The sequence below is a fragment of the Heptranchias perlo genome, chromosome 1, assembly GCF_035084215.1.
Source record: "Heptranchias perlo isolate sHepPer1 chromosome 1, sHepPer1.hap1, whole genome shotgun sequence".
NCBI lineage: Eukaryota > Metazoa > Chordata > Chondrichthyes > Hexanchiformes > Hexanchidae > Heptranchias > Heptranchias perlo.
Genome location: NC_090325.1, coordinates 58,448,664 through 58,461,999, shown reverse-complemented (window position 1 = coordinate 58,461,999; position 13,336 = coordinate 58,448,664). Strand labels below are relative to the sequence as shown.

The window sequence follows — 13,336 nt, the reverse complement described above, 5'->3', positions numbered from 1 at the left end:
TCTGCAACAGAAACGGATGTAAGTTCTTCTGCACGGGCTTCCCATAGCTTCTGAAATATGCCATTGAAACGGAGGCGAGATGCAGCCAAAAATCATTTGGCCCTTTAAATCAGTGATTGATGCATCTCAATAAAAGGTCAGGTATTGCAGCTGATCACTCATTTCTCTCAGGCAAGCGTTGGCTTGGAGTTCTTTGTGTTTAGACAGAGAGTTCTTTGTTGGAACTGAGAATTCTTGTGTTCAGACAAATTTACCAACATTTTGGAGCCTCAAACTAACAAGATCAGGATGGGGGGCGCAATGGATGTATTCCACAGTACATCGGAGAAGGAAAATCACCAGCCGTGGCAGTTCTGGGATCTGCAGATGCACAAGACTGAGGTGCGCAACAAGGACGGGGAGAACAGCAGAGAGGGGGCCAACAGAGGGGCCGACGTCGCAGGAGGCACTACCCATGTGAGAAGGTATACAGGCAAAGGCTGAGCTTCCTGGATCTCTCTGAGGAGCAGTGGCTACGCAGGCTCAGGTTGAGTTGGCAGGTAGTCGCAGACGTCTGCAGCCTCCTTAAGGAAGAGCTGCTCCCCACTGGACCTGGTGGCCATGCACTGCCATTGCAGTTAAGGTAACCACTGCCCTCAATTTTTTCGCTTCCAGATCCTTCCAGGGTGCCACCGATGACATCTCCAGGGTCCTTCAATCGTCTGCGCATAAGCGTATAAGGCAGGAGATGAATGGGATGTTTGCCAGGGCCTCCAATTTCCTTAACTTACCCTGCGACGACAATAGCCACAATGAGAGGGCAGTGGGTTTCACCTCTCTGGCTGGCTTCCCACGGGTGCAGGATGCAATCGATTGCACACAGGTGGCAATCCAATGACCACTACATGAGCCAGGAGTAATCATTAACCGAAAGGGCTTTCACTCCATCAATGCACAGCTGGTGTGAGACCACAATAAGAGATTTCCGCAGGAGTGCGCCAGATTACCTGGCAGCTGTCATGATGCCTTCATTTTGCGCAAGTCAAACATTCCAGACCTCTTCCAGACAGGAGACAGACTTAACAGCTGGCTCCTTGGAGAAAAGGGATATCCCCTGCAAACGTGAATCGTGACATCTGTGAGGAACCCCACCAACGAGGCACAAGAATGATACAACCAGAGCCACATGACCACCAGTTGTGTCTCTGAGCAAGCCATAGGCATGTTGAAGATGTGCTTCAGGTGCTTGGATAGGTCCACTGCGCAGCTTGGAGACGCAAAACCCAGAAGCAAAGATAACTGCCTGCAATCGAGTTGCGATCGCAGATTTAAATGCGCACACTTGACTTCCAGGTTCCCCAGACACAGTTCCCGGCTCAGAGTTAAAATCCAGGCCACTATGTCAGCAGATGCTTGTGAATTAACTTGCTGAGGCTGCAGGACGACCAAACACCCATGAGCATCCTGCTACTGCAAACTAGGGGGGAAAGAACACAATGGTATTTTGACTCCACAATGGTATCTTCATTTCTTCAGACCTACTAAAATGTTGAGGCTAGCTAAAGGCTTCCAGGCCTTTAGGATGATCCATCAACTGCAGGGGCAGGGAAACACGGTTCTACTTATAAGGAGAGATAAGGGGGTTACAAGGTCCTGATTCATCTGGACAAATACATGTTGTTTTGGGAAATACATGATTGAATGCATGTTACTGCAGTTACGTTCCTTTGGGGTATAATTGGAGAGGTCTGAGACTTTGTTAAATGTAGAAGTGAGAGGAGCGAGAGGCAATAGAAGCCAGAGGAGCAAGAAGTGGACACACCTTCTACCCAGGATGGAACGGGTAATATAATTCTTGTTCTGTACTGATAACTACTGCCTAGACACTTGCATGTGTTGATCCTTGTGTGAAGTTAATAAAGAATCATTACATCCAATTGGAGTCAGATCGAATATTTATTAAGAATTTGTAGGAGGAGAGCGCAAAATGCAAGGGAGATGAGCAGAACTGGAGGTGGCCCACCAAGCACCTGAAGCACATCTTCAACATGCCTATGGCTTGCTCAGAGACACAACTGGTGGTCATGTGGCTCTGGGGGTGGCAGATGTGAAGGAGGAGGCCATGGAAATAAGTCAGAGATAGAGAGACTGGCAACCTGCAGATGGCTGGAGACAGAACTTTAACATCTTTCACACACACGATTAACTGATTTTATCAATGATTGAACTGTGCCAGACCTCATTATGGTCACTGGAAAGATTGTCACTTTTGTGATGAATCATTAATATCGCTTTCTGTTGTCTTTCAGGGCCTTCACGAGGAATCAGCAGAAATGGAAGAAAGCAATTTCTCAGAGAAGCTCATTCCTTCTGAGGGTGCAATGATACAGGACATACAGCCATACACCTGCGCTGATCCTCGCACTTCGGTGGGTCCTGTTAGACAATTAGTTGGGTTGTCAACTGGTGATTCACCACTTACAAGCACGAGCAGACAATGGTGGCAGAGGCAAAGGGAGGGTGGTGGTGGAGTTGGTGATGGTGGTTGTTCCAGGTGGCCTGAGTATTTCAAAGTTTTCAATTTGCACATCTCATTATGAGAACCTGTTAGAGATGAAGGCATCCCTGGCAGCAATGTGCACGGCTGCTCTGGCGATGGCTGCCCCATCTTCATTTTCCTTCTCCTCAGATGTACTGTGGAATAGATCCATTGCACCCCCCGCCCCCGATCTTATCAGTTTGAGGGGCTCCAAAATGTAGTTAAATTTGTCTGAACACAAGAATTTTCAGTCGCAACAAAGAAATCTCAGTCTAAACACAGAACTCCGAGCCAAATGTTTGTCTGAGAGAACTGAGTGCCTAGCTGCAATACTCAACCTTTTATTGAGATGTGTCAATCACTGGTTTAAAGGGCCAAATGAGCTTCAGCTGCAACTTGCCTCCGTTTTAATGACGTGTTGCAGAAGCCACGGGCGACACGTTGAGGAGTAGTTAAATCCGTTTCTGTTGCAGAATCCACAAAAAGTAAAGTACCTAAAGTGTTTCAGCTAGCTGAATTGGCCCTTTAAATATCAGCCCGCCAGCTTTATGTGGGGACAGGTCTTCCGGGTTTCTGTTGTTCACCTGGGTTAAACAGGGAAGTGGGCGCGGTGGAGCCGGGATGCGGTCTCGGTCCAAAAAGCTGCTATTTTAACCTCCCACCCATTCTTAGGGGTTAAAATATCTATTATTATCTCAATGTTTATAGGATGATGGCATGGGATGCGTTACTATCTTCTTGTGGACTGTGACAGAAAGAATGATTGATGTGCGGGCCTAAAAAGGGAGGACGGTGGGCTCAAGATCCTGTAAGAACTAATGGGTGGCTATAACAAATGTAAGTCAAGACTTAAAGAGTACTAGTTAGAATATTCTCGGAGCAAAGCTGGACTGCTCAAGTGTTTCCACAAGGACCTTTGAGAGTGATCGCCTTAGAACCTTGTCGATGTTAGCTTTGCCAGATTGTATCCCAAAGCCTTATTTTGTATGTAATAATTGTACTCTTGCATTTTAACATCTTTACTAATTATATAGCAACTTCTTAATAAAACCTTTAAATTTTGGAACAAAGCATCCTCGAGCCTCTTATGCAAGAGACAGATTCTTTATCAGATGACTTACATGCAGATTAACCAGTATGATGCCAGGGCTTAAATGGTTAAATTATGAGGATAGGTTGCATAAACTTCTGTTGTATTCACCCAAGTTTAGAAGGTTGAGGAGTGATCTAATTGAGGTTTTTAAAATGATAAAAGGCTTCAATAGGATAGATACAGATTCAGGGAGGGGTGGGTGTCAGGTTTGCAGGGCGGCATCAGGTTTGGGAAGGTATTAGTTTCGGGGGAAGAGTGCATTAGGGACAGATATGGGTGATATATCACAGGTAGAATAAGCAGTCTTGGTGAAGGGCTGGACATGGGATTTGAAACATTGCTCAAATGCAGCGAGTTGTAATGATCTGGAATGCACTTCCTGAAAGGGTGGTGGAAGCAGGTTTAATAGTAACTGTCAAAAGGGAATTAAATACTTGAAAGGAAAAAATTACAGGGGTATGGGGAAAGAGCAGGGGAATGGGACTAATTGGAAGCTCTTTCAAAGAACCGGCACAGACACAATGGGCTGAATGGCTTCCTCCTGAGCTGTACCTACTATGATACTATGATGATACAAACGGTGTATTGAGGTTGCGCACTGCTGGGTTCAGCTTGAAGGAACAGCCAGGGAGAAAGATAGAATTGTCAGCAAAAGTGAAAAACTTTTAGTCAGAACTAAACAAGATGCCTTCGGTCTTACCAGTGCCAAGTTTCAGAAAATTTGGATCATCCCCACCCTGTTATCAGATAAGCAGGCGGACAATACAATAATAGGTGTGGAATCGAGGATGGTGGCGATAGAGGGGCAGAGGTAAAGTTGGATATCATTGGCTGACCCTATGCTTATAAATAATGGCCTAGAAATTAGGCTGAGCAACGCCCATTTTTCAGGCACGAAGATTGGTTTGCCCTGAGGCAGCTGGTGCCAGCTGCATACAAGTGCCAGGCAATGACCATCTCCAACAAGAGAGAGTCTAACCACCTCCCCATGACATTCAATGTCATTACCATCGGCAAATCCCCCACCATCAACATCCTGGAGGTCACCACTGACCAGAAACTTAACTGGACCAGCCATATAAATACTGTGGCTACAACAGCAGGTCAGAGGCTGGGTATTCTGCGGCGAGTGACTCACCTCCTGACTCCCCAAAGCCTTTCCACCATCGACAAAGCACAAGTCAGGAGTGTGATGGAATACTCTCCACATGCCTGGACGAGTGCAGCTCCAACAACACTCAAGAAGCTAGACACCATCCAGGACAAAGCAGCCCGCTTGATTGGCACCCCATCCACCACCCAAAACATTCACTCCCTTCACCACCGGCGCACCGTGGCTGCAGTGTGTACCATCCACTGGATGCACTGCAGCAACTCGCCAAGGCTTCTTCGACAGCACCTCCCAAACCCGCGACCTCTACCACCTAGAGGGACAAGAGCAGCAGGTACATGGGAACAACACCACCTGCACGTTCCCCTCCAAGTCACACACCATCCCGACTTGGAAATATATCGCCGTTCCTTCATCGTCGCTGGGTCAGAATCCTGGAACTCCCTACCTAACAGCACTGTGGGAGAACCTTCACCACACGGATTGCAGCGGTTCAAGAAGGCGGCTCACCTCCACCTTCTCCAGGGCAATTAGGGATGGGCAATAAATGCCGGCCTCACCAGCGACGCCCACATCCCATGAACGAATAAAAGAAATACAGGAAAACCACGTGTACATGCAGCCTAACAAGTGCTTCATTATTGGAGGAGTTGGAAATAGATCTCAATACTGGAATTCAGTGAATTATCAGTGAACAACCCACTTCTGAACTTATGAGAGAGCACCTCATCATCAGGACCTTCTTAAATAGGGAACTCAACCACTGAAAAACACTGAGTTGTGAGGCTGTGGAATTCACTTCCAGGAGTAGTGGTTGAGGTAGAAACTATGTCAACAATCAAGATTAGATTGGATATGTGGATGAACTAAAAGGGGATGAAAGTATATGGGAACAGGGCAGGTAAATGTGATTAGGACAATTTGCTCGCATGGAGGGTATACACCAATACAGACAGGATGAGCCAAATGGCCTCTTTCCATGTTGCAACTGCTACATACTTATGACGGAGGGAAGGTTATTGATGGAAGCAGCTGAAGATGGTTGGGCTGATGACGCTTCCTTGAGACTGTCCAAATTTATTTCATGTAGCATCCTTACACTTTGAAGAGGAGATTCTCAACTAGTCAGTTTGGGATGGATTTGATCCCAGGTGCAAGAGGTCCAAACCTACTGCACCATTACCATTAAAAAGAAAAACTAAGTTGTAACCCATTAATGTTTACAGGGCATTTCATCTCAATGATAACAGCAAGTTCAATATGATTTAAAGCAGAGAGAGTGTACCAACACCAAAGGCTAGACCGTTTGTGCTTCCCAATACACTGGCATCACAATGAAACATTAGGGTCACTAGTAATCTAAATTTGTGTCTGGAAATCTTCCAGATTTGTACGTATCACAGGATGACTAAATGTTGGCTTTAGTATAAGTGGCTAAATGTACATGATCGGACTACAGTAATTGGATTTATCATTACGTTAATTGGCTTACCAAGTGCCATTTCAGATGAGCCCAGTACAGCGGTATTGTTGATAATCAGTCTTATTTTACACTACTCTGAACACAGCTTTCGAATCCGAGCACTTGCTGGCACAACAATCCTCAATCTAGATGGCTTGAGTTTTGGAAGTGCTTTTCTTCAACGCTTTACACGTGCAGTGCCCTACCTACAGTGGAGGAGAAACGAATATCAGATCTGTATTTTATGAATAAGCTGGGAGCAACCAGTACCAACTACCCTCTGGTATCTTTCACAAGTCAGAAGATGAAACTAAGAGTAAACATCAGCTGCCTGGTAGTTGATGAGGGGCATCACAGCCAAGTTTGATCCTGACTTCACCTCAACCAATCGGATGAAGTCTGTGCTCTCTACCAGCTGAGGGATCCTTTAGGAAATCAGTTTGGTAGCAGTCTCAACCTAGATTCCAATGAGTGAGGGTCGACAATACAAAATGATCCATAATTTGGTGATCTCAGACTAATCACAAGGATGGCTAGTTTGGGAAGTGGAAAATTCACACTGGCACAGCACAGGATGCTCCTTTAAGGTTGGGGTTAAGGCATATGTTGGGACAGAGTACTTTACTCTGCATCTGACTACTCTATATCTGATTTGGGGATCTGTATCCAATACTGGCTGCTAAAAGTAGAATAGTGTTTCAATCTCCATCCCTGATGCCCTATTATTTGAGAAGCACAAAATTTTTAAAATATGTATGCACAATTTCTGTCACTTTGACAGCATTGAACAGTAACGTATAAGGATGCTCATTGTAATCTTTCAAAAACAGTGATAATATGTGACCGCTGATAAGACTGGACTGCAACACCTTACAGCAAAGGTTTGGATGAGGGTTTAAGTGGCAGATGGACTAAGGTACATGTGAAGACGGGCAATGTTATGGGAGTGGAAGTAGGCAGTCTTTGTGATGGAGAGGTTATGGGGTCAGAAGCTCAGATTGGGATCGAAGAGGACACTGAGGTTGTTAACAGGCAATCTCGAAAACTAGCAAAAATTGACCAACATTTTTACAAAAGTTGACACAATCCTAGAAAAGCTGACATGAAAAACAGCACATAATAACTGACACAAGAAGTTTCAATGGGGCTGTTCATTTCCATGAACTCTGAGTTTCTTACGTTCAGGAGTAAGCCCATACTGCCCAATATCTAATCATACAATGTAACCTGGGGTGTAAGAACAGTATCCCCTTATGATATGGACTGGACATTGTGTCTTTCGCAGGTGCCTTCATGTACACATCTCCAATCTTTCATTAAGTAAACTGAAAACACTTTAATTAGATGAGATCAGATACAAATCATTAAGCTTCTTAATTTTACAGACAGCAAGTGAACATAGAGTAACTGATGTAATCAAGTCTCACCATAATCCAATGAATTTTAGATCCCTCCTTGGGGAACAAGAAAAATAATAAAAAATACTCCACACTATTTCTATGAGCTGGATCACTTAACTTTTCCTGGTCGACATCTGAAAGGTTAGCTCATCTCTTCACAGATGCTGACTGACCTGCTGAGAGTTTCCAGCATTTGCTATTTTTGTTTTAACTTTTCCTGGTCAGCTTTCGTGTTATGACCAGCCCTGAGCTTAAGATAAGCAATTTTTCTCTCAATAGACCAGGCTCCCATCCCAGACCTAACTAGCTTGATTGACTTTCATGTGTTCCTTTGTCCTTTTTCACCCAGCCAGGCAGGGGTGGCAGTTAAAATGGAATGGGGACTTACCCACTCCTTTCCCGCCCCGATCTGACCGACTAAAAGTTTAAAATTGCAAGCGGCAAGGACATCTGCCCAAGCCGGTAAGGTGCTCTTTAGATATGCAGGTCGGGCTCCAATTATGTCACTTGGGCCATGATCTGCGATTTCAACCAGAGGACTGAGCAGGAGAGCAGTGATTGCAGGAAAACCTTGCTGGGAGCTGGATTGAAAGGCAGAGGAACATAGGAATAGGAGTAGGCCATTTAGCCCCTCGAACCTGTTCCGCCATTTAATGACATCATGGCTGATCTGTGACTAACTCCATATACTCACCTTAGCCCCAAATCCCTTAATACCTTTGATTAACAAAAATCTATCAACCTCAGATTTAAAATTAACAACCGAGCTAGCATCAACTGCGTTTGTGGAGGTGAGTTCCAAATTTCTACCACCTTCTACGTGTAGAATTGTTTCCTAACTTCACTCCTGAAAGTCCTGGCTCTAATTTTTAGGCTATGTCCCCTAGTCCTAGACTCCCAAAAAGCAGAAATAGTTTCTCTCTATCTACCCTATCAGTTCCCCTTAACATCTTGAAAACTTTGATGAAATCACCCCTTAATCTTCTAAATTCAAGGGAATACAACCCTAGTTTATGTAATCTCTCCTAGTAATTTAAACCTTGGAATCCAGGTACCATTCTAGTAAATCTACACTACACTCCCTCCAGGGTCAATACATCCTTCCTAAGATGCCGTGCCCAGAACTGAACACAGTACATGGACCCCTAAGTTTCTTTGGACCTTCACTGTTTCCAGCTTTTCACCATTCAGAAAGTACTCTGATCTATCCTTTTTAGGTCCAAAGTGGATGACCTCACACTTGCCTACATTGAAACCCATTTGCCACAGTTTTGCCCATTCACTTAATCTATTAATATCTCTCTGTAATTTTATGGAGGCCCAGCAAGTTAAGATTAAAATGTTTTTTTAAGTTTCCTTGTGGGCCAGGATAGGCAAGTGCTCCTCCGAGCCCCACAGGGCAACCTTGGGCCTCCGTTGCTCCGGGATTCTCCCCTCCCCCAATAACCTGTGGATCCCAACCCCCTCACCACTTATCTGACTGCCAGGGTTCCGATCCCGCGGGTCCCCGGCCGTGGCCTCCTGCTGCCCAAAATCCCCATCCTGCCGCCCAAAATCCCCCTCCTGCCCACCGGCCAGGCAGTGATTCCTGCTGTGTTCGGGCGAGAGACCAAACCTGAATATTTAAATGAGGCCCGGGACTTAAAATCGAGGCCAATGAGTCCGCAATGAATCAACTAACTCTTATTGCCTCAGTTTGAAGTCACGACAATGCACAAACTAGTCCGTTTAATTCACATCTTCAATGGCTGGCCTATTAACAAGCAAAATCTTCATCTAGGTGCCTGCAGCACATGATTGTAAAGAAAGCTTTAAACTGTGTGAACCCACTTCGATTTAAAACACACCAAACAAACATAACTCACTTCCTAATCTTTTCTGTGGAAAAAATGGTCAAAAAATCCCAAAATGTGAGAGTTATAAATCTCAGAAGAAACTAGAAGATAAAAATAGATGGGCAGTATAGTGTTATAAATGAATACATAAAGCTTGGCTAAGAACAGCTGAAGACCACAATAATTCCTTCTTTCCTTTAACAGTATAACTGTTAGAAAAAGACAAAGAAAAGAATCAGTATCAATCTCTGCGTGCAAATTCTAACAATAACGCACTTTACTGTAGCTCCAAGCAGTTACAGCACTATAGTTTATGCTTGCATTCACTGCCACCAATACGGTACCCAAATTAGTGCTTCACAAAAAGAATAAGGATTTTTAACATGTACACTGAAAACTAATCTGGTAAGCAAGACTATTAGTGAATATTTTTCCAAACTGACTCAGCACTTCTTAGAGTTCCTTCGCAGAGAGAATAAAAGAATCCGCAGGGTAAGAAATAATAGTCCAACTTTGCTGGGGTTACGTTATTTGGGGATAAATCTTATCGTCAAACTGGAAAGAGAAGGGTTTCCCGGACGTCCTTACAATCTTAATTTTTTCCAGTAAGTTTCCCGCCCGCCAGCCAGGTTGACAGGCTGGCTGTCAGTCGGACAGGAGAGCAGCCAGGGAGTGGATTCCAGCAGGTAGGTCTTTCACTGGGGGCGGGGGGGGGGGGGGGGGGGTCAGAGATCGTGGCGGGGGGGGGGCGTGGGGCGCGGAGGGGGCCAGGATCCTGTGTGTTTGATCGCGGAAGGTAAGCTTGTTGGGCCTGGAGGAAAAACTCCTGCTCCCTCTGGCCCAGAAGCAGTGCAATGAAGGTAGTTACCTGTTGATCCGGGCCTTCTCGCCTCCTCTTATGTGACGTGCATCAGAAGGCCCAGGAATCCCAGCCCCTAGGAGTTAAAAATAAAAATGCTGTTAAAATGGAGGCCTGCAGCCTTCTTTAAAGATTTCAGTGACCGACCCGCCTCCCCAGAGCAGATTGGTCGTCTGTCCTTTGACCCGCCTCCGTTAAAACCGGAAATGGGTGGGTTGGGGTCGGGTTTAACTTTTTTTTTTACAATTTTTACCTTCCCACCCATTCTTGGGGTTAACCATTTACCCCTTTGTTCTTAAAGTTAGAACGGGGCTACTTTCTTCTTTAAAATTCATCTTGCAATGTAGGCATTGCTGGTAAGGCTGACATTTAGTTGCCCCGTGAAGGTGATGACTGGCTTAATTCTTGAACCGCTGCATGCAGTTTGATACAACTGAGTGGCTTGCTAGGCCACTTCGGAGAATAGTTAAGAGTCAACATTGGTGTGGGACAGAAAACACACATAGGCCAGACCTGCTAAGGATGACCGGTTTCATTGTCTAAAAAACATTAGTGAACCACTTGGGTTGTTACGAAAATCCGACAGCTTCACAGTCACTTTTACTGATACCAGATTTTGAGTCCAGGCTTCTGGACTACTGGTCCAGTAACATAATCACTACACCATCGTGCCTGGTATAGGTCTTGTATTGGAAATGCATCATTAAAGTCCCTGCTCTGGGCTCCTGAAGTTCCAATGGTAGTAAAGATTTTACTTACTTAATTAAACCAAAAGTTAAGATGTGTTTTGAATTTAAAAATAAATTAAATTTTTTTTAAAAGACAGCGCAAAGGGCAATTGTATACTACTGCACTATGTACAATTAAACTCTTTCCAGCCCTCACAATTAATCTCAGCCAGATGATCCAGGGTAGATAAAATGCTTTTCGAGAAGAAGGGAAATTAAACTTGAGGGCAAGTAAAACTGGTCAACTTTGTGCAGCCTCTCACAGTTGGTCAGAATGGGTAGGCAAAACTCTGTCAGCAGAAATTAGACGAGAAAGAGAAAAGTCTTCATTAATTGATTCACAGATGAATATTACAGTAGTTTTTGAGTCAATAATTTCTAATTCACTCCACTTTCATTGTAGCATATATCTATGAAAAATATCTAATGTTAAATATTGCCCAGATTTTCATACTACAGAAAACAAAATTTGTTTGCTTTTCCAGAATGTAAAACACACCAATACAGGTAGAGTATAATGTCATTTTAATGATAGCGTAGATATAAACTACTGGGGCACATAGAGATACCGTAAGTAACAGTGAGCATACATGTACCATTATTGTAAGGATTTTTTGTCAGCTTGTGCTGGTATCCTGACTATGTATATATTTGTACTGCAACCGACCAAATGAATAGCGATTTTTCCATTATATTGTAAAGAAAAATTGACAGTAACAATACTTTCGCAGGCGTCAGTTATTAGGACCACTGCTTCTTTTGATGTATATCAATGACCTGGACTTGGGTATAGGGGATATAATTTCAAAGTCTGCAGATGACACAAAACTCAAATGTAGTAAACAACGTGGAGGATAGTAACAGACTTCAGGAGGACGTAGACAGACTGGTGACATGAAATGGGCAGATACATGGCAGATGAAACTTAACTCAGAGAATTGTGAAGTGATGCATTTTGGTAGAAAGAATGAGGAGAGGCAATATAAACTAAATGATATAATTTTAAAGGGGGAGCAGTAACAGAGAGACCTGGGGGTGCACATAGACAAATCTTTGAAGGCAGGACAAGTTGAGAAGGCTATTAAAAAAGCATATGGGATCCTGAACTTTATTATTAGAGGCATGGAGTACAAAAGTGAGGAGGTTATGCTAAACCTTTATAAAACACTAGTTAGGCCTCAGCTGGAGTATTGTGTTCAATCCTGGGCACCACAATTTAGGAAGGATGTCAAGGCCTTAGAGAGGGTGCAGAAGAATGGTGCCAGGGATGAGGAACTTCAGTTATATGAAGAGACTGGAAAAGCTGGGGCTGTTCTCCTTAGAGCAGAGATAGAGGTGTTCAAAATCATGAACGGTTTTTGACAGAGTAAACCAGGAGAAACTGTTTCCAGTAGCAGACAGTCGATAACCAGAGGACATAGATTTAAGGTGATCAACAAAAGAGCCAGAGGGGACATGAGGAAACATTTTTTTATGAAGCAAGTTGTAATGATCTGGATTGCACTGCCTGAAAGGGTGGTGGAAGCAGATTCAATAGTAACTTTCAAATTGGATAAATACTTGAAGGGAAAAAATTTACAGGGCTATGGGGAAAGAGCGGGTGAATGGGACTAATTGGATAGCTCTTTCAAAGAGTCGGCACAGGCATGATGGGCCAAATGGCCTCCTCCTACCATGATACTTGAGATTGGTGTGAATCCTGGTGAATTTACTTGAATTAAATAGACTGTTTTAATCAATTGTTATATATTTTTTGAAATTGGAAGTTCACAGTACAATCTCTCATGAATGCTCCAGTTAGGTACCTAACCAAGGCTTCATTTCAAATGCTGTGCTTCAACTAGTACAATCTGGCATTGAAGTTTTACATTAAAATGCAAAGACAGGATGTTTCCCCTCAGTTTCATTACAGAGGCATACAATCACATATTTGTGTATTCCTACACAGGCACTGAACCAACTATTTTAATTGCAGTATAGGAACAGCCACAAAAAACAGAAGTAAATTATGTAGCCATTTTCCTGGCATTAATATAAATGACATGAATCCTTGGAACAGTTCTGTGTGACTACTGATAGGGCGGACACAATAGCAGATGACTTGGCCGATGATATCCTTTCCTCGGCAATTGAAGTCATAAACAAACTGAAGCAAGAGCCTGCTGGCTGCTCATTCACTAAGTAGGATCCTGTTAAGGTAACTACAAATGGAAAGAGAGCTATTAAGCAAAAGGCCTTTAAAGCTGATCTTGAAGCTTCTTTGGAGCAATCAAGGGCTGCTGCAAAGATGGATTATGATGCAGTCGGTTATATGGCCAGGAGGGGTATTA

At 43.9% G+C, this 13,336-nt stretch overlaps 1 protein-coding gene across 6 annotated transcripts in view; it reads right to left on the bottom strand.

The window, feature by feature from the left end:
- The window catches only part of rusc2 (RUN and SH3 domain containing 2), a 161,683-nt gene that overhangs the window by 125,167 nt on the left and 23,180 nt on the right, over positions 1-13,336 (bottom strand). For 5 of the 6 annotated variants that reach the window (XM_067985520.1, XM_067985494.1, XM_067985526.1 and 2 more), the window contains exon 3: positions 10,288-10,354. The exons of the other annotated variant lie outside the window; for it this stretch is intronic. The gene's annotated coding sequence lies outside the window, so the exon portion shown is untranslated. The remainder of the gene's footprint in view (positions 1-10,287; positions 10,355-13,336) is intronic. 6 annotated transcript variants of the gene reach the window in all.